Here is a 23,377-nt window from a genome sequence, read left to right as displayed (position 1 = left end):
AAGTGAATTTGTGGTTAAAAATTAGAAAATAATGTGCATATGCTTATACCTAACAAATGGGTTGAGGTTGTTGACATGTGTAGGTTGAAAGGAGACTTTTAGAAGACCCTTATGTGGCACTCTAACGCTAAATTCGAATTTGGTTGGAAAGAATCATGGGATCATGAGGATATGTGTCACATCTCCTAATTGTATTGTAACTCTAAGAAGACATGTGTCTTATCAGTTCCTATTTTGATTAGGACTCTAGAGGTAGAGGGAGAGATTCATGGACTCTCATTAATAAGATGGCTCTCATCTTTTTGTATAAATAGGAGATCTCTCTCCTTCATTTGTTAGTCCTTTTTAGTTTTTTAGTCCCTAGTTCTTAAGTTTGTAGTTCTTCCTTGATGGCTTTTGAAAGCTTTGGAGGACTTTGTTGTACTTTGTACTTTTGAAGAAATTGAATAAAGCTTTGATGTTCTCAACATGGAAGGAGATGTGAAGTAGATGTCATGGAGCATATTAGGATGTAAAGGTAGAGTAGATTTCATTTTGTAAATATTGCTTTGATTTGATTTGATTGCTTTCAAGTTTGATAGATTAGATTTTTCATTCATGCAATTTTAATTCATGCAAGTGTGTTCAATTTTGCTTTGATTTCATAGGTGGCAGAGGGCCCCTGCCTTGTATAGTTGTCATTTAATTTTGCATTTAATTTTGTTGTGCTTCTGTATATTAGCTGTACATAACAAATTGTTTTGATTACTGTTGTTTTACATTAATTTTGTTATGCTTATGTATATTAGTTGTACATAAATTGCTTTCAAGTTGATTGTAGATTAGTGATGCACATAGCCTTTTAATGACTAATGACATGATAGAATCATCTTGTCCTTTTGCTGAAGCAGCAAGGATAATGGGTCTCATAGTCACTAGCTCATTGTTTGGTTATTGCATTTTATTTTGATTGAACTAATGACATGATAGAATCATCTTGTCCTTTTGTTGAAGCAGCAAGGATACTGGGTCTCATAGTCACTAGCTCATTGTTTGGTTATTGCATTTTATTTTGATTGAAGTAGCTACATATTTACACTTTTGTTTAAATACTAATTCCATCAATAACATGTTTTAAGATCTTTTGAAGTGCTAAGTTTTGGAATTTACCATTAGGGACATAGGCCTTGTCTTGAAATATTTATCCATACTTGTCCTTTAAAAGTATTCTTAAGACCTTAGAATAGGATTTCCATTTGCATTAAACACTTTAGAAAACCAACAAGAACAAAATCCCAAAAACAACATAAACTATAAAACAATGAAGTAAGAGAAAGGTTAACTAAGCACATATGGTGCACCACACTTCATCAGTTTACGATACCCGGATTGATAATTTATGTAGAGCAATTTAAGACATTAAATTGACTAGACATTTTGGCGCCGTTGCCGGGGAAGTGTAATTAGGAAACCTTATTTCTTACATCTAAAAAAAAATTAATAATTCTTGAGTATGCTCTCCTCCTGCACTTTGTGTGATCTAGAGGATCAAAAAAAGGATTGTTAAGTAAAAAAAAATAAAAATAATAATAATAATTCTTGAGTATGCTCTCCTCCTGCACTTTGTGTGATCTGGAGGATCAGAAAAAGAATTGTTAAAAAAAAAATAGGAGACAAAATAAACTTCATCACTTCAATTGATTCAAGAAAAAAAAAAAAAAGGGAAGAAAAAAAAAAAAAAAAACTTCATTTCATTTCCATTTTCACTCCATGCCATCCATTTCATCAATAAAAGATTTTTTCCCCCCATGATCATTTCCATTAAGATTGCCTAACTATCTCTATTTAGCTAAGTGGTTGTTGTGCCAAGTTTCCGTAGCTGAAATCAGTTTCCGCAGCTGTAATTAGTTTCCGCAGCCACCACTCCGTTTTTCAAATTTACAGTCAAGATGTTAGTGCAATAAAATGAAAATGAAGGTATGACTAAGCATATTCTATGAAGACATGTACATGGAGCATCTACAGACATCAATAGGGAGAAATTGAGTAAGGGCTAATAGACAAACAAAGACAAGGGGCCTCGGCATTTCTCTTTAGAGGCTGAAATTTATTATTGTTAAGGTGGATTGAGCTCCTTGTTTGAGGACGGAATCATGCATTTTTGTAGATAACGCTCCAAGTGTGTCACTTCCTCTAAAGCTAAGTTCCATACCCTGTCTCTCTTCAGCGTGCACCTCAAAGTGCCCTTTCTAATCCATAATCAAATCTGTAGGTGAGGTACATCAACATCCAAAGTAATCCATAAAAAAAAAAAACTCTTTGAGGGAGGGGTAGCTTGTTAGATGGGAGACTATTGTTTCTGTTTCCACTAGCCCTGTAATCCTATCAATTAAGCCAATCAATCCTGTTTGTCCTTCCTGCCCATGCCATGCCATTTATCAATATGCAACAAGATGTGTGTACTGTTCTGTGCATTCATTTTTTTTGGATTGTCAGCATGATTAATTTGTGGACTGTTCACTCCCGCTTCAATAATGGGGTAAAGCAAACTGAAAGGGTCATGGTCCGAATGCATATCTAGAAAAATCTCACTTGCTATGGCGAACTGAATGGGGCCTACTCACTGACTATAAACTGAATACGGACTTATTCGTGCTTAATGCGGATTGAAGTAAGTAAAGGGTAGTAAGAGTTTGTTCAGAGGCTGCTGCATGGCATGTAAGGTTCCAAGAGGTTTAGCAAATAAAACCACCAGAAGGCCGAATGCAACAAGTCGTAATAATTCAGAACAGTAAAAAATGTTAACTCAGAAAAACGCAAAACCTGAAAAATGTCAAATTTAAAACGTTCGATTTGACCAAACAAAGACGAATTTAGAAAAACTAAAACATGAGTTTTTTTGCCAGGTGGGTCAATTAGATAACCCAGAAACCGTTTGAAGGAATTTGTGGCGGTCTGGGAGAAATTTTCGGTTCTTTGGAGCCTCTTTTTTGCCGCCGCGTGAAGAAAAATGGAATTTGAGTTAATTAACTGACAGTTTGATGTATTCCGCGTGCCTGAAGAAGGAGAATTCCAATTTGGTTTTGTGCTGGCACCTACTCCACCTCTACCACGTCTTCCACCCTTTGCCACCACGTCCTCTGCCCATATGCCACCCGTTGCAATTCATTAAAACCCATTAAACATCAGTTTCAATCTAAGACGGCTCTCCATTACATGAATTGGTTGGATATGGCTCTTCACAGCCGATTGATAGACGTGGCATGAACCTTTCTAGCATTCAATCTTGATGAATAACAACCTCGTGATTAATCCTCGGGTTTAACTCATATTTGACTGCACTTTTACACTCCACCTGTAATCATGATAAGTGACCGGTTTCATTACGGTTCCTCTCCACCGCATAATTTCTGCAACCATTTTATAAACGTGTCTACACCTCCTCCGCAGCAGTTTAGTTTAAAGTTCTGTTGGGTTCATTCCATATCTCCACTGTTCTATTGAAGCACGGTTGCATCTCCACTTTGTCCATATTAGTCTCCTTCCCATTTCGTGAATCCACCACGACTGCCTATCTTCTGTTTTCCGCTGACAGTCTCTGAATCTTGTTCACGCCCGCTACCTATTGTCCAGTTTACATTTTCAGTCACTGTTGTCTTTTTTGTAAACCCCGTAACCCAGCTGTCTTACCTCTGTTAAACCCTCACAGGCAGACAAATTTTAAACAGAATAAAGGATGGGTCGGTTGTTAAGGGCAGAACCGGAAGGGCCTAAGTCTATGAAAGGGCCAAATAGTTATAGGTTGTTCATCAACTATAAATTCATCAATAAAACTGTTTTGCTCCATTCGCAGTGTTCCTACATACAGACAATGAATTTTTTTTTCAAAATTGATGATCAAATGTTTTAGCCACTTTTTGCAGCTAGCCCAACTTTCCGCAGCTAGCCCAACTTTCCGCAGCTGTTTTGTTAAACTCTAGGTTGTGTAGAAATTTTGAATAATTTAACACATATTCAATGGAGATTATCCTGATCATGTACTAATGCGGAAAACATACACAATACATAAGCTCCTCTACGTTGATCAAGAATATAGCAGCATCAATAACAATAAAACATCAAGAGCATTCACACATTAACACAGTATGTATCACGGGGAAAGCATCTCGCTAAAAACCCCACACTATCTGTATATTAATGATTGAGTCATGTAACATTACACAGCATAATACTTCTCACAAGTATCTCCACCTCTGTTACACACAATACAGCTCAGATCTGATCTCCAAATCTCTTCCACTGCTTGTCTGCCTCCACTGCTCAATACCTGCTCAAGAACTGATGAGAATTGCTTCCCAAACTCGATTTTCACCTGCAAAATAGTCACTCACTCTTTTTGGACGTGAGCAAAGGCTAAAATGCAGGCCAAATACGTGAGCAAACTCATTGGCATACTCAATCCCTTGATTGTGCAAGATCTGGTGCACAACTATAGTCACAACTGATAGAAATCTGATTCTCTACCACCTGTCCCTGTTGAACTGAACATGCACTGACATGCAACTGAGTTAACTGATGTATTCTTTAGTTGTATTATGAGTTAATAATTAGTTTAACAACTCATCATTAGTCTATCTGCAGTTAGACTAACTACAACCAGTTTAACTAAGTTAAACTGAACACAACTCCATCAACTGTACCTCCAGTCCACTAAACTCAACTCACTTGAGTTCTAACTGAAGTCATGCATGCAACAACTCAACTAACTCATAAGAAAAACGAATTTCCTTCTGACAGCTGCATGTGCCACTTCCGTAGCTCAAACTGAAGTGCTCCAAGAGAATAAGATTAAGTTTATAGTCCAAATATTATTGTGAGATAATAATATTTGACTTTTCTATTTTTGACAGCCAGTCTAAAAATAGACTTTGATCACTCACACTGTGATCACTCACACTTTCATCAAAAATAGAAGTCCATCTATTTTTCCCAACTTGATCAATCATCCATAAACATAGACATGATCCATATGTCTAAAAATAGACATAGTCTAAAAATAGACTTGCGCCAAAAATAGCCTGCGGGCCCACTTAGTGAAGGCGACTCTTTTCACTAAGCTCCATCATCTTGTTGCAATCTCAACACTCCCGCTCGACAAGATATGGATTATCAGCAACCCCTATCCTGCCTCGATGGTACTCGAATTTGCTCCTGGTGAGAGCCTTCGTCAGAATATCAGCATCCTGATCCTCCGTTGGAATGTACGAAAGTAACATGATCCTCCGCTGCACACAATCTCTGATATGATGGTACCTGATGTCAATATGTTTAGATCTATCATGAAATACAGGATTAGCCGAGAGTTTAATGCAACTCTGGTTATCACAGTAAATCACAGTAGGATCCAAATGAGAACCGAACAAACCAACCAGGATCTTCCTCATCCATATAGCCTCGCATGCAGCCAAACTTGCTGCCATATACTCGGCCTCCGCTGAACTGAGTGCCACAGATCTCTGCTTCCTGCTGTACCAAGAAACTGCTGTCGATCCGATATTGAAGACCCCTCCTGATGTGCTCTTTCTGTCTGTTGGGCTCCCTGCCCAATCTGCATCCGTGAAGCCACATAGCTTCACCTCATCCTCCTGTCTGTACCACAAACCATATCCCGATGTGCCTCTCAAGTAGCGCAATACATGCTTGCCCGCCTTCCAGAAGAGTTTGGTAGGCTTAACCATAGCTTGTGAAAGCTGGTTAACTGCATAGCATATATCAGGTCGTGTATTGACCAAATACATCAGCGACCCCACCAACTGTCGATAAACAGTGGCATCCACTTCTTCTCCCGAAGTGGCATCCTCCTTCCTCCAACCTCCAGGAAGAGGAGTATCAACAGGCTTGCAGCCATGCATGTTGAACTTCTCCAGTATCTCCCGAGCATACTTGCCCTGAGAAACAAACAGTCCACCACTGCGCTGCCATATTTCCAATCCTAGGAAATAGTGAAGGAGGCCCAAATCCTTCATCTCAAACTCTGTAGCAAGATCCTTCTTGCATGACAGTATCAACAGCTCATCACCCATTAGAATCAAATCATCAACATACAGTACAATGATAAGCAACTTACCCTCCACCACAATCTGGTATAGGTTCGGATCCGCCTCGCTCTTGGAGAATCCAAGTCCTGTGAAATAGCTATCTATCCGTGTGTACCAAGCACGTGGTGCTTGCTTCAACCCATACAGCGCTCTCTTGAGCCTGCACACATGCGACTCGCTGCTGAAGACTTCAAAGCCTTCGGGTTGCTCAATGTACACCTCCTCCTCAATGACTCCGTTGAGGAACACAGTCTTCACATCCATCTGATGAATGTGCCATCCCATCTGCGCTGAGAGAGCAAGAATCGTCCGTATGGAAGAATACCTTGCGACAGGTGCAAAGGTCTCCTCATAATCGATCCCCTCAATCTGTGAAAAGCCTCGGGCAACAAATCTTGCCTTGTACTTCTCCACACTCCCGTCAGCTGCCTGCTTAACTTTGTAGATCCATCTCGAACCTACCACTGATTTCCCTTCCGGTCTAGGAACAATCTCCCATGCACTGTTTCTGACAATAGAATCATACTCTTCCACCATGGCGTCTACCCATGCGGGATCCTCCACAGCTTCCTCGAAAGAGGATGGCTCAGTCACAACACACTTGCTCATAAGAGCCATGTACCCAGTGTACCGATCAGGTGACTGTCTCTGCCTGCGTTGGGCTGTAGGTGGTCCTACAACTTTCTCTGCATCTTGAGCCAGTCGCTCAGCTTCTGTCAAGCGCTTTCGCCCTCTGATGGTTGGCGCTGCATGAGTGGTCTCTTCCACTCCATGAACCTCGTCCTGTGGCTGATCCACGTCCTAAAGCTCATCCTTAGGAACTAATAGCTCCTCATCTGCATGCAAGTGTAGCTCCCTCTCAAGCGAACACTTCATGGCTTTCTCCTCCTGAAATTTTATATCCCGTCGCACAACAGTTTTACCACTATCTGGCAAATACACACGATAGTTGTGGGGCGTATCAGTGTACCCCACAAATATCCCAACCTCTGCAGTCGGTTCCAACTTCTTTCTGGCATCCTTCGTCACATGCATGTAAACGTTAGCACCAAAAATCCTCAAATGAGAAAGATCAGGCTTCTTACCAGAATAAGCCTCCTCGGGTGTACTCATGCCAAGTATCCTATGAGGACAACGGTTCTGCACATAAACTGCTGTATTGCATGCTTCCGCCCACAAGTGAAGGGGTAGGCCCTGATCATGCAACATTGCCCGTGCAGCACCCACAATCGTTCTGTTCTTCCGCTCAGCTACCCCGTTCTGCTGTGGGTTATGGGGAGCTATGAGCTCTCTACGAATCCCTTCTGCCTTGCAGAAATCCTTGAACTCGTCCGAGATGTATTCACCACCATTATCGCTCCTAAGAGCCTTCACCTTCTTCCCCGACTCCTTCTCGACCAGTGCTTTGAATTCACAGAACTTTGAATATGTCTCGCTCTTCTTCTGCATGAAGAAGATCCAGCACTTACGAGAGAAATCATCAACAAAAATCACATAATACCTGTGTTTTGCTGTCGAAGCAACTGAGAAAGGTCCACACACGTCTGTGTGAATTCTCTCAAGGATCGTCGTGGCGCGACTATCCTTCTCGTGAAAGGTGGCTTTCACAAACTTCCCCAAAGTACACCCCTTGCACTGATCTGACTGCGCAAGTGTGCCTTTAGGAAGCCCTGTAGTGATCTGCTGCAGTATCTTCAAGGCTCCATGGTGAAGGTGACCCAATCTCCTGTGCCACAACTCGCCATCATCCCGGCTCACCAATCCTTCTGCCTTGCCTGCCATTGCTGTGCATCCATCTACATGCAACTGATAAAGGTTCCTCACTCGAACCCCTATCTTCCGGGTCTCACCAGTTGTCTTGCTGCGCAGGAAGGCCTTTCCCTCGCTGAAAACAACATCATACCCCTTGTCTTCTAACATCGCCACTGAGATGAGATTCTTCTTCAATCCTGGAACATGCATGACTTCCTTCAATACAAAGGGTTTACCAGACTCCCTCTCAAAGGAAATGGTACCGATACCGGTCGCACTGTATCTACCATCATCGCCCATCTCGATGTGCACTCCAAGATCTTTGTCCTCCAGATCAGAGAACAAATCTCTATCTCCCGTCATGTGAAAAGACGCACCACTGTCCAGAAACCACACTGATCCCATCACACTTGAAACCAAGCATGCGATCAATGAAAAATCAAGCTCAAACTGAGAAGCTAAAGCCTCTCCCCCTGCAGATCCAGCAGCTTGCTTGTTCTTCTTCTTCTGCGGACAATTTTTGGCATAGTGTCCATGTTGGTGACAGTGAAAACACTTCACCTTGGACATATCCTGCTTCTTGCCTTTTACACCAGACTGAGAAGCTTTCTTGCTCTTCCCTTTCTTTGCTTTGGCAGCCAAAGCACAATTCTCTTCATCAGCTCCCTTTGACGAAGATCCGTCCCTGGTACTCCGCCTGATCTCCTCCTGCACAAGATCTGACCATAGTCTTTCCCATCCTGGCAACTTCTCCCGACCATTGACAGAGTCCTGATAGGAATGCCAACTCTTCGGAAGACCAAGGAGAGCCAAGCTCACCAAGTCCTCATCATCAACAGTAACCCCCACACTTCCCAGCTCATCTCGACACTGAGTGAACTTCGTGAGATACTTGGGAATACTGTCTCCCTTCTCGCATTTGATGTTTCTGAGTTTATCTTTGAGCGCCAGCTTCCTCTGATCGCTCTTGCTTTGGAATAATTCTGTTAATGATTTCCACATCAAATATGGAGTAGCCTTTCCATGGAGGCTGGACACAATGTGATCCTTCACACCCTCCAACAGAATTCTTCGACATTTTGTGATCTTCTTTTGCCAAGCATCAACTTGAGTAGCATCAGTAGGCTTTGGGATATCCGTATCTATGAATTCCTTCAGCCCGTTATCATCCAATACTGCCTCCATCCTGTCCTTCCATGCAATATAGTTTGAGCTGCCCTCAAGAGCATACTCCAATCGCAATCCGTTGAAAGACATTGCTGCGTTGTCACCAAGAAAACACTGCTGCAAATTCGAATTCCACCAGCAACCAACTCAACTGCTTCCGATCAACGCTCGCTTGATATCCTGTAAAAATCTCTTCTACAAATCAAGCTGCTCTGATACCATGTAGAAAATTTTTCTACAATTATCTAGCTTTGATACCATGTAGAAATTTTGAATAATTTAACACATATTCAATGGAGATTATCCTGATCATGTACTAATGCGGAAAACATACACAATACATAAGCTCCTCTACGTTGATCAAGAATATAGCAGCATCAATAACAATAAAACATCAAGAGCATTCACACATTAACACAGTATGTATCACGGGGAAAGCATCTCGCTAAAAACCCCACACTATCTGTATATTAATGATTGAGTCATGTAACATTACACAGCATAATACTTCTCACAAGTATCTCCACCTCTGTTACACACAATACATCTCAGATCTGATCTCCAAATCTCTTCCACTGCTTGCCTGCCTCCACTGCTCAATACCTGCTCAAGAACTGATGAGAATTGCTTCCCAAACTCGATTTTCACCTGCAAAATAGTCACTCACTCTTTGTGGACGTGAGCAAAGGCTAAAATGCGGGCCAAATACGTGAGCAAACTCATTGGCATACTCAATCCCTTGATTGTGCAAGATCTGGTGCACAACTATAGTCACAACTGATAGCAATCTGATTCTCTACCACCTGTCCCTGTTGAACTGAACATGCACTGACATGCAACTGAGTTAACTGATGTATTCTTTAGTTGTATTATGAGTTAATAATTAGTTTAACAACTCATCATTAGTCTATCTGCAGTTAGACTAACTACAACCAGTTTAACTAAGTTAAACTGAACACAACTCCATCAATTGTACCTCCAGTCCACTAAACTCAACTCACTTGAGTTCTAACTGAAGTCATGCATGCAACAACTCAACTGACTCATAAGAAAATCGAATTTCCTTCTGACAGCTGCATGTGCCACTTCCGTAGCTCAAACTGAAGTGCTCCAAGAGAATAAGATTAAGTTTATAGTCCAAATATTATTGTGAGATAATAATATTTGACTTTTCTATTTTTGACAGCCAGTCTAAAAATAGACTTTGATCACTCACACTGTGATCACTCACACTTTCATCAAAAATAGAAGTCCATCTATTTTTCCCAACTTGATCAATCATCCATAAACATAGACATGATCCATATGTCTAAAAATAGACATAGTCTAAAAATAGACTTGCGCCAAAAATAGCCTGCGGGCCCACTTAGTGAAGGCGACTCTTTTCACTAAGCTCCATCATCTTGTTGCAATCTCAACAGGTTGCAGGTGTCATCAAGCAAAACAAGTCACATGGGTAGCTGGGGGAATGTTGGTACATGGATGGTGTCCTATTCATTCGATAAAATTTGATGAAAAAGACCTCGGTCAAAAGGAAGTCAAATTGTGTGTTATCACTAAGTCGCCACACTGAGTCGCCACACTAAGTCGCTGCATGTCAAGAAAAAAAATAATAATTTTGAATCAATGAAATGAATAAGTTATTTGCTCACTTTTCTGAAGGTATTGATTAATTTTGGATTGATGATGAAAAATGAATGGCTAACTTTGTATCCAAGATTTTTAGCTACAGAACTGTGCACATTCCGCAGCTAAAGTCCAATTCCGCAGCCAGAAAAAACCTCATTGTTCAAATCAGCCTAACTTTTTCATACAAAATCAGATTTTGATGATTTAAGTACCATTAGAAAGATCTCAACAAGATCTACACAATGATAAATCCATCATTTGAGTTTGAAATGGAAAATAATGAAATGAATTGCTGAAAATAAGCAACATCAACTTGAGGCACTAATTCCAAATCAGGTATAAATTCTTTTGATTTTTCTTTTGAGAACTTGTTTCATTAATACAAATTCTTAGTTTTGTGTGTAAACATCATAACTAGAGAGATTGGCCATCTCTCTCCTTTGATAATCTTACATTCCATTGCAGAAGAAGTATTAGTTTTTTTGCAGGTTCCAGGAGGAAGGACAAATGACTACAAGAGAATGGTGTCTCTCTAAGAGACCAATTTGTTTCATAAGAGGATGATCAGCAACAAAGAGGAAATATGCTGATGCAAAATCAGATCCAAACACTTGAAAAACTTTCAGATACTATTGTCTCCATCACATCCATACTTCATAATAAACCATTCACCTCATTCCACTCCATACTTTCCATTTACATTCACATACACTTTCCATCTCTTTTTATCCATTCATAACCCACAAATAAAAGCAAGAGGCTCATTCATATGCTTATTGCCCATTGCCATTTCTACTCTCCATTGCCATCTTCCATTTTCATCTTCCATTTCTTGTCATTTTCATTCCGCAAATAAGCCCTGCTTCAATGCAAATTATTGAGTCCATAGTCTTTTGAGTCTAAGTTCTTTGTAAAAACACCTTGAGGCTTGCATGCCTTAATGGCAAGTCCTCATGCTGACAAACAATGGGAATACATTAATGTCCCTTGTTCGTTAGATCTTCTAGGTGACTCGACATCAGCAAATTCATTCATACCTAGCAAGATGTGTTTGGGCATCTTGACTCTCATTGTCATCAATGGTGAGAGTTCTCGTGTTGACTAGTGGCATCCATTAATGGCCACTAAGCCAATAATTTCCTACTATGTTCGACATCAGAACATCTTTTCACATAGTAGGAATTGTGCCAATGAGTTTTGAAGACATGAAGACTATTATTTTCAGCATTTTGGAGCAGATTCAGCAAGTTTTAGTAGAAGCAATAAAAAGTCATCTTATCTCTCTATCCATGATTCCTCTTGTTCAGCCACTTGAAGAAGAATATGATCAGAATTTTTCAGCCACCACACATAAAACTCATCCATTCCAAAGGGTAAGTGAAGGTATGTCATTTTCTAACTTTTGACCATAGAATTCCATAAAAAGCTAGAATGATAATTGTTGGAAAAACATTTCTCTTCCTCATTTCATAAAATTGCCAATACCATCAGGGGGGGGGGGGGGGGGGGGAATACATTCACATTCATATCTTGCCATGTCCATATCATATTCAAGAGCTCACATACTTCCAACATATATTAATTATTACATTGCTATTATGAGCATACAATGGCTTTTGAAAAAGTGCTTAAAGGATAAATTGGATACAAACAAAATCATAGTTGTCACAGAAGAACCAACCATCATGCAATCCAATAAAGATATACTTTGCAACAATAATCAAAATATCATTATGCAAAGTTCAAAGATCAAAATAGAAGGCAAAAAAAAAAAAAAAATTGGTTGTAACACAAAAACCAACCATGTTGCAATTCAAGTAAAACACTTTGCAGAAATATGAAGTTATCAAATGATATCATGCAAAGTCAAGCCAAAGCTCAAGGATCAAAAGAGTTAATGTAATATATATTGCATGAGGACATGCAATAGCTTCAGTTGGGGGGTATGTTGAGCCTTGAAAATGTCATTCATTTCCATTACACTTTCACTATTATGTCCATTATATCACCTCCACTTCACTACTATGTCACCACATTCATCCCACTTTCATTATCATTGGGCCACATTTATGTTTTTCCAATCTTTATTAATTCTAAGTCTTTTAAGTGAATTTGTGGTTAAAAATTAGAAAATAATGTGCATATGCTTATACCTAACAAATGGGTAGAGGTTGTTGACATGTGTAGGTTAAAAGGAGACTTCTAGAAGACCCTTATGTGGCACTCTAAGGCTAAATTCGAATTTGGTTGGAAAGAATCATGGGATCATGAGGATATGTGTCACATCTCCTAATTGTATTGTAACTCTAAGAAGACATGTGTCTTATCAGTTCCTATTTTGATTAGGACTCTAGAGGTAGAGGGAGAGATTCATGGACTCTCATTAATAAGATGGCCCTCATCTTTTTGTATAAACAGGAGATCTCTCTCCTTCATTTGTTAGTCCTTTTTAGTTTTTTAGTCCCTAGTTCTTAAGTTTGTAGTTCTTCCTTGATGGCTTTTGAAAGCTTTGGAGGATTTTGTTGTACTTTGTACTTTTGAAGAAATTGAATAAAGCTTTGATGTTCTCAACATGGAAGGAGATGTGAAGTAGATGTCATGGAGCATATTAGGATGTAAGGTAGAGTAGATTTCATTTTGTAAATATTGCTTTGATTTGATTTGATTGCTTTCAAGTTTGATAGATTAGATTTTTCATTCATGCAATTTTAATTCATGCAAGTGTGTTCAATTTTGCTTTAATTTCATAGGTGGCAGAGGGCCCCTGCCTTGTATAGTTGTCATTTAATTTTGCATTTAATTTTGTTGTGCTTCTGTATATTAGCTGTACATAACAAGTTGTTTTGATTACTGTTGTTTTACATTAATTTTGTTATGCTTATGTATATTAGCTATACATAAATTTCTTTCAATTTGATTGTAGATTAGTGATGCACATATCCTTTTAATGACTAATGACATGATAGAATCATCTTGTCCTTTTGCTGAAGCAGCAAGGATACTGGGTCTCATAGTCACTAGCTCATTGTTTGGTTATTGCATTTTATTTTGATTGAACTAATGACATGATAGAATCATCTTGTCCTTTTGCTGAAGCAGCAAGGATACTGGGTCTCATAGTCACTAGCTCATTGTTTGGTTATTGCATTTTATTTTGATTGAAGTAGCTGCATATTTACACTTTTGTTTAAATACTAATTCCATCAATAACATGTTTTAAGATCTTTTGAAGTGCTAAGTTTTGGAATTTACCATTAGGGACATAGGCCTTGTCTTGAAATCTTTATCCATACTTGTCCTTTAAAAGTATTCTTAAGACCTTAGAATAGGATTTCCATTTGCATTAAACACTTTAGAAAACCAACAAGAACAAAACCCCAAAAACAACATAAACTATAAAACAACGAAGTAAGAGAAAGGTTAACTAAGCACATATGGTGCACCACACTTCATCAGTTTACGATACCCGGATTGATAATTTATGTAGAGCAATTTAAGACATTAAATTGACTAGACATCAAGTAGCTTGAACACTTGCAATGATAGATTTTAAGTGACTTCCTTTTATAATCATTTGACTTTTATAATATTAAGGTTTATAGCTCACTAAAAGAATATTTAGTAAATTAACCTTATCTTATTGATTTTCTTTTCTTTGTTAATTTTTTAGTAAAAATTAATATAAAACCTACATAAAATATGCTAATAATCTATATAATTATAGATTAATACCATTAAGATCTAAAACCCCAATTACCTAGTGACACTCTCTTTTCTTATATCCTTTCTTCCTTCATCCTGGGGTTTTTCAATTTAGCCACAAAACTAAGTGGCCAATCCACTTTTCTTTTTCTTTTTCTTTTTAGTAATAAATATGTATTATAGTACTCTTCCATTCTTACTCTCAAATTACATGTAGTAAATCCACTCCTTTGTTAGAATTTAGATTTTTTAAAATAAATTATTTTATATAACACTAATAAACATTAATAAAAATATATTTACTGCACATCCACTTATACACCAAATACATTAACTAATTACAATCATATTACAAATATCATTTTAATATAATTTACTTTTAATCTTAATTAAAAAGTTTTTATCACAATAATTTGAATTATATGCAATATGAACATCAATATTATCAATCACAATAACCCCACTTTACATTAATAATAAACCTAATCAAATACCATCACCCTGACTTACAATGATACCTTGACCTAAGTAATGATTATGCCATCACTACCATATAAATATAACCTACCAATATGAAATCCACAATATTGTTGTTATGATTGAGACTAAAAACTTCAACACCTTTTTGTCTAATACTCAATCTTGAGATGTAATCTCAAACATGAAAATCATATAACATACTATGCATATGAAAGAAAATGAAACACCCCCAGGAAAAAATCATCAAAACAACATAACATGTCTAGGAAAGAAAATGACAAGCAATTTGTTTCGACATTCCACTCACTAATGTGTTTGATTAGGTTGGAACACAACACCACTTAGATTAAGGCTACACTGCTAATGTAACTCACCGACTATATTCCATATCAATGACATAATATAACAATCATCATGACATATCCATTTAATATCAATGACATAATATAACAATCATCATGACATATCCATTTAACTTAAATAGATTTTTGCATAGTAACACAATAATTAAAAGAGACAAACCATGATCATGAATAAAATTGAGCCCCCACATGGGAGGAGGACTACATGAAAACTTTATGCTTTTCATCAAATTATATGCTTAATAATTTAATATAAATAATTTGTTACAAAACGTATTATCATCAGTGATTAAAGCTTGATGTATTACCAATCTGATAATGGAAGACAAGTGTGATTTTCAAGAATAATGCAATTAACAAAATACTTTATTCCATTTCACATTACATCACTCTAAGGAATATATCATTTTCATATTGAAACAAAGAATCAATACAATGCTACACGTGTACAAAACAGTGGTTTTATAAAATGAGACTCACCAACCTCAACTCGAGTGTCAAAGTTAAAGGTTGAGTGTCTCATCACTCACCTACTACCTTGGTTCACCTACCACCACGTTACAAACTAGGTGGTCCAACAAGAGGGGTGGCGTTTGTCCACTTTCCAACTTACCCCTTCTCTTTCTTTGGCACACGTGCACACAAAGAGAGGGACCTAGGGATAGAGACACTTAGGCATAAATGCAAATGTATGTACATTTGTAGTTGTGTATGGGACATGATTGGAACTCTAGATGAGATTGGAATTTCAAGGGGAATATTGGTTACATTGGAATTATGATTTAATTATATTAAAAATATAAGTTTTACATTTTTTTAAGTTGTATATGGCACATGAGTTAAACTCTAGATGAGATTGGAATTTAATTAGGGATATTGGTATATTAGAATAAGTTTTACAATCTAGATTGGAATTTAATTAGGGATATTGGTATATTAGAATAAGTTTTACAATTTGTAGTTATATATGGGATATGAGTTAAATTCTAGATGAGATTGGAATTCAATCAGGGATATTGGGTATATTAGAATAAATTTTACAATTTATAGTTGTATATGGGACATGAGTTAAACTCTAGATGCGATTGGAATTCAATTAGGGATATTGGGTATATTAGAATAAGTTTTACAATTTGTAGTTGTATATGGGACATGGATTAAACTCTAGATGAGATTGGAATTCAATGAGGGATATTGGGTATATTAGAATTATGTTAAAATTATATTAAAAAGTAGCAGTTTTACTTTGGTGAAGGGAGTTTTATTTTAAAAATTTGGATTTTGCTCATTTGTTTAATTTTAAAATGATATTAATTATTAATTTTTAAGTCAAGAAGTTTATGTTACAGCCCATTATAATGTGTAAAGATATTCAAAATTAAAATTTTGTTTAAGTTGGTTAAAATAAAAAAATCTAAAAAACATTATACATATTATTTAAATAATATCGACTCAAAAAATATTCACCCTTGAAAAATTAATTTTTTTTCAACTTATATTAAATCTATATTTAAAATAAATTTATACTAATTTTAAAATATATAAAAATATTATTTACCCACAATCCAAAACTCACTTAACTCTTAGACCCCATTCAATTCAAGTCTGACTCCCAAAGACCAATAAATTAATATATGCATTTTAACATCATTACATACATCACAAAACCAACAACTTTCATATATATATATAGATATATAATACCAATAAGGAGTTGTCTATAATGCGACTTTTTGGAGATTCCGGTGACGGAATCTGGCGGAAGAAATTGAGGTTAAATCTTGATTTGTTGCAGTTAAAATGGTTTTTTAACTGCATATTTGGATTCAGCACCCTGGAAAACCCCTGGGACGCTTTCATTGTGCAGAAACTAGCTATCAAACTTGTGATTCCAATAAATTCCTGCCGGATTTCGACCGAAAAGACCCGCCAGAAAGGCTTTCAAAAAGTCGCGTTATAGACAACTGCTACCAATAATAACTTTCACATTAATATTTTGTTTTCCGTGTAACGTTCCTCTCGTGGTTGGTAGCATTTTCTTTCTTGATTGCTTCATGAATATTGAATACGCCTCCTTTTGAACCTCCTCAAGTTTAACAATTGGAACAACGTAGATCAATCCACGTGGCATTGGCAACATCTATGGCATTTATGTTGAATTGTTGAGCCATAATTGTAATAGCAAACACCGACTACGGTTGCATTATTTTTTCATGAGTTCTTAGGCTACCTTCATTTTCCTTACTAAAACCTAACATTTGGGTACATTAAAAAAACCATATAAATGTTTATGAAACCCTGCAAAACATTAATCAATTCTGAGCCACTGATCCCATAAACAAAGTAACACATAAGATGAAATGCATATATCAAAGTAGGAGTAATCACATGTCTCATATATCAAAGTAGGAGTAATCACATGTCTCATTGTCCCTGGGTCAAATCCTATTCATCAATGTATAATCGCTTTTCAATAATGATTAGTAAGTTTAAAATCTAAGGTATTTTTGTCCTTTAATATAATATATTGAGAGAGCGTGTGGAACTTGTCATTTTATTAAGTATGGAGGGTGGTTGTGTTATTATTTTTAGTTTTTTTTTTTGATATTATGAATAACATGGGGGTGATGTTATTTAGAGAGATCTAATTTGAGGTGTCATGACTGATGTTACACTAGGTATATTTAGCAAGTTGCATAGTAAGTCTATACGTTTTGTTAGTCTTGGTGACCATCTCATGGTGATCTGTAAGATGATTAGGATGGTGTACTAGCATGTATTATAGGAGGATCAAGGATGTCTTGTCAAATATGATGATCATTGACAAGGTGTCACACAACTATCTTCAGTGAAGGATGATGTAGCTTGGCAATGTGATAAATTGTTTGTGTTGTCCATGGCAAAGCAATAATGTTGATCAACACATTGAATATATGTGAACACTTTATTAAGGAGGGTCAAGATCTTCTTTGACTACCATATGTAGGGTTAGATGAATGATAGCATAGTCATATGTTGAGTAGTTACAGTACCTATGGTGAAACAAGCACTCTGACATTTGACATGGTTGAAGGTGTGTGGTTTTTGTTTAGTTAAGATACGTCTATTAGGCATATTTTAGGTGATACATGTAACGTCTCCAACCCTTTGCTGGGTGGCACCACTCACATAAATTTTTAACATTGCCTAGTGATAGTCAACAACACAATGAAGCCAAAAAAAAATAACAGCACAATGAAATGCATGCCAAGAAAATCCATGGAACATACACATAACAAGTTTCTAGCACTTATTCATTAAATTTTTCGATTGACTATGAACCTCAAATGTTTCTCTCAACTGTAGGCTGTGCTACTCCAACTCTCTTAGTCATCAGTCATCATTGAGTTGGGACCATGACTCCACTCAGCATTGACTTCTAATGCCAGGTACATGTCTCGTACCAAACATAATAGGAGCAAGGTACCAAACCTGATAGCCTCCAACTAGCAGGCTCACTCCCATCAGCCCCACACCCATGTAGTGCACCCCCTTCTCTGCTTATGCAGTCCCTCGGGTTGTGCCACTACCTCTAGGGTGTCTACCTCAGTCGACCAGGGACGCTGATGACATTGTGGCCTTAGGAGTCGTGTTTTCCTCATGGATCTCTAGGTAACCTCTAGGCCCTTACATAGCCAAGGTACCAAACCCAACAACCTCCAACCAGTAAGCTCACATCCCTCATTAGCCCTTGTATCAACCAACTAGGTATGCTCATGGGCTTGGGCTCCAAGAGTCCAAGGAATAACATCTAGTTCAAATTTTTGTTAAACATTTTATACATAGGCCTTGCAAATTTGAATTCAACACTTTATCTCTAGCTCATGCATGCGTAGTGTGGCAAGCTGGGCTCTAATACCACTTTTGACATCACCTGACAGAGGGTTGGGGACATTACTATACAAGTGATTGATGGTTATGCCCAACTAGTAAGGTCATGTTGATTCCACATGATAACTAGGCTTCTTGAGTTGTATGGGGACCTCAAGTGGAATGAAAAGTCTAGCCACATGACAATTGTATTAGATCCATGTTCAAATGTGGAAATTGAGGAATTGTTTCTTCACCACCAATGTCACTTTAATCAAAGGAATCATTGGTGATATGTTGACAAGGATGTCAACAATTCAAGCGGGGAAGAATGTAACGACCTAACTTGAGGTTTCTAGCAGCAATTCCATGATGGAGGGAATTCTAGGAATAGTTGTAAAGTTACATGGAAAGTATGATATGTTTTGGCAGCCTTTGTTATTGGCTTATGGCGATTTCTAAGTTGATTAGAATGGTGTATTAGTGTATAGGCTAGTAGGACCAATGATTTCTAATTGAGTAGGATGAATGATCAATGAGGTGTTGTATAATGGCCTTCAATGAAGGACAATGTGTCTTAGCAATGTGATAGATGTGTATTTTATCCATGGAAAAGAAAAAATGTTGATAACTACATCAAAGACATGTGAAAACCTAATGAAGGAGGGATACGATATTCTTTGACTATTCCATGTAGGCTTAGAAGGATGATAACATGGTCACATGTTGAGTGGTTGATTTTTTAAGCATGCTTATCACACTTGAGGTGACAATAGGTTACCTATGGTTTAGTTATGATGAGATAGCAATGCTTATTATGAAATGAGCATTCAGACTTTTTACATGATAGAAGGTGCTTAGCTCGAGTTCAATTAGGACATGTTGGTTAGGTGTATTTTGAAAAGTGACAAGTAGTTGATGGTCATGCCCAACTAGTAAGGTCACACTAGCACCATGTGGTGACTAGGCTTATTGAGTCATATGGGATGCTCAAGTGGAACAAAAGATCCAACCCTATGACACCATCCATCATGGCATTGATGCTACTAATATCTAATACAATGGATATAAGTGGAAACACGTAATGGCTTGTTCATTATGCATCGAGCAACACCCTCGGTCTTGAGTGGTTGGCTCAAGCGGGCCTTGTCTAAGTCAAACTTATGCACTTGGATAATGATATTCATGTTAATCTGTGTATGCATTAGTGAGATACCATACTAAGAAAAGCTTCTAGAAGTATAAGTACCATTAAAAATAGCATCAATCATTTTCTTAATATGAGAAATATCTCTTTTACTCTAATAATTATCATGTTACTAAAACATCAATATCCTATGGGGGTCTATAAACTAATAGAATCACTTCGAAAGTTATAGCTTAGTGGCAAGAAATTGCTTTCAAAAGGTAGAGACCCAACTTTAGATAAATTTAGGAAAGGGTCAAAACCAAAAAAAGTATTATAGAGTTAAACTCTTCCACACATTAGTCATTTATCTTAAGTAACGCCTTGGTGAGCATGTTATTATTTGTCAAACCACCTAATATAAGATACCATGCATAGAATGTTGTTTTTGGTTCTAGCATAAGATTCCATGGGTTATAAAATTGAAAGAACCAAATTTGTTGTTTGATTTTGGTTGTCATAACCTGTATAAGTGATCATCTAAGATGGTCTTCTACCACAACCATTTGTGACCATCAACAAGCTTGAATTTGGTGTAGGTGTTTGACTTAATACACTTCTAATATTTTTGTGAGGCCTAGTAAATGAAGGAAGTTAAGATCCAAATCATTTACCATATTCAGTATTAGTTAGTTTGGGTCAATTAGTCTATATATAACTTTACTCATTCCAAGGAACCCACAATATAATATAGGGTTCAAATATATCCTTGTCAAAGTGGAAATCTTTCCTAAAGTATCTATGATTTGAGAGCCAAGCATTCTCAGGAAGGCCTTTGCCTTCATATAATAATAGAGGGGGTCACAATAAAGATTACTCGTTTAAAAATCTAGCTTAAAAGGGCTTCCTCTTTCTAGTTGAGAAAGGAATTAAACCCCCTAGACCTTCCATATATATTGTACCACAATGATCCCTTAATTTTTATCATGTTTAGAGTAATGATAAGTGTGCATAGGCTAAGGCCTTACCAATATTTTGATTTCCCTGGAGATAATTAACCAAATAAAGTTCCAAAATACCTTTCTATGTCCTTTGATAAAAACTCAATAGTGGTACCCAACTAGAAGAGTACCAAATGTGGGTAGGTATGGGAACCTTAGTACATATGAAACTTGTTTTCCATATACATGTGTTTAATACACAATCCTTAAATACTCTTTTGGACTCTCTAAAGGACAACCTTCTATATCTCTTTAGGGGAATATTGAAGAAAGTAATACAAAGAAATTTCAAGATCTAGCCTAGATGAATCCATGTGTAGCCTTAAGTTTTCAATGAGTGAGACAAGGTTTTTCGATTAAGAGAGTATTGACCCATAAAAATTTAGATGTAGAGGCACCATAAAGGTTCTAAATCTGAATCCATTTCATAGTGTTTTCCAAAGGGTTTGAGTCTTCAAGATAGGAAATGGTCATCAATGTCATATATCGTATGTTAAATGTAACAACCCTGGTCAAAATTCTATGTAATAAAGTTAATAAAGTAAAAATAATAACCAAGTTCATGGGACACTTATTCCAAGCGGAATGTTGGGAAAAACATCCTAGTGTGGGTGTTCATTTGGTTTATTATGGCTAAGGAAATTGGAAAAGGCAATGGCAAGGGATTTGGAAAGGAAAAGTAGCATTAATTGGCATTTATTTATGAAAATAATGGAAATTAGAAGAAAAGGAAGGTGAAAGGTTAGAGGTTGCATGTGAGGAGAAAATGAAGGAAAAATAATGGAAATTGAAGAAAATAGAGGCCTTATTGATAAAAATGCTTCTGAGGATCAGTTCACAACCTTTTCTCAGTTCAGCTTTGGAGCTCTCTCTCTATTCTCTCTACTCTCTCATACTCTTGGTAATTTAGAGTATTTTTGGAGCACTCTAGCATTGGAGGAAAGAAGGCAAAGGAAGGACAAGAAAGCAAGAGGAAGCAAGGATCAAGCAAGGAAGAGTAGGATTCAAATGGATACAATAGAATTACGTGCAAGTATCGAGTTGTTGTTGGAAATAATACTGAGAGGGGGGGGGGTGAATCAGTATTATCAAATTCTTTTCAATATGCCTTCCAGATTTATACTTTAATTTATTTTTCAGATATTGATCATTAATTTGTATGTCAGTGCCATGAACAAGAACAAGAAAAATAGATAAGCACACCAAAGAACACCAGATATAAGGTGGAAACCCAATGTGGGTGAAAACCACCTGCTGCAATATGTCTCTATCTTCTTTCAATTAGAAACTTCTTTTACAAGGATTGTGTACTGGTGCAGTCCTTTACCAGTACGTAGGCTGCAACCTGCAGAGAGCTACAACTCTCTCTCGTTTTCCAGTCTCTCTTGGAAGGGAGCTACAACCCCCTTTGCTCTTCTACTTCTTTAAGGACCACGTTTCATTAATTTTCAGACTGGATCCAAGAAGATCAAATAATCATCAAGTACATGCAAATCACCCAATCTCCTTATACAATCAACCAATGAATCACCCAACTTCTCAGAATGCTATAAACAGAAAAGTAATACCAGAAATCTAAACCCAGAACTCTGCAGCAATAGATAAAAGACAGCCAACAAATGTTTCAAGACAGGTCCGCAACTTCACCAATATAAACCTGTGAATATCCGCAGCCTTTCTGTGCCTGAACTACGCAGATCCGCACTGGATCCTTCTGGTGCTCTGCGTACCACCGCACTTACTCCTTCTGCTGAACTGCGTACCTCAGCTCAGATCTGCACCTTTACTGTCCATCTGACAGCGTACCTCTGCACTGGTCCTTATGTGCCTTTGCGTACTTCCGGAATGTGCTTTCTTCTGCGCTGCGTACCCCGCACTGCACCTTCTACTGCGCTGCGTACCCCCGCACTGTGTCTTCTCCTGCGCTGCATAACCCCGCACTTACGCCGTGGATCGCCTGCGAACCTCTGATTAGGGCCAAATTAACAGTCCTCCAATGTGTCACAGACAGTCAGATCCACAGATCTGATCATGCGCCCGAGAGATCATGACTTATCAATAGATTCGCCTTAAGTTTTCTCCTTGATTTAGATCTAGCTTTGTAAAACCAATCACCCAAAATTTCAGATCTTAAGATATTCAAATTTCACAAGTGACTAGCCAAGTGATCTCCTTCCCCTTTTTATAGTCAAACCCTTATCCACACCATGGGACAAAACCATCAAAAACCAA

The sequence above is a fragment of the Pinus tabuliformis genome, chromosome 7 (assembly GCF_031772625.1).
Source record: "Pinus tabuliformis cultivar Carrire ecotype Pingquan chromosome 7, CPIR1, whole genome shotgun sequence".
NCBI classification, from domain to species: domain Eukaryota; kingdom Viridiplantae; phylum Streptophyta; class Pinopsida; order Pinales; family Pinaceae; genus Pinus; species Pinus tabuliformis.
The sequence above is the reverse complement of the archived record's forward strand: the minus strand, read 5'-3'. Positions refer to the sequence as shown.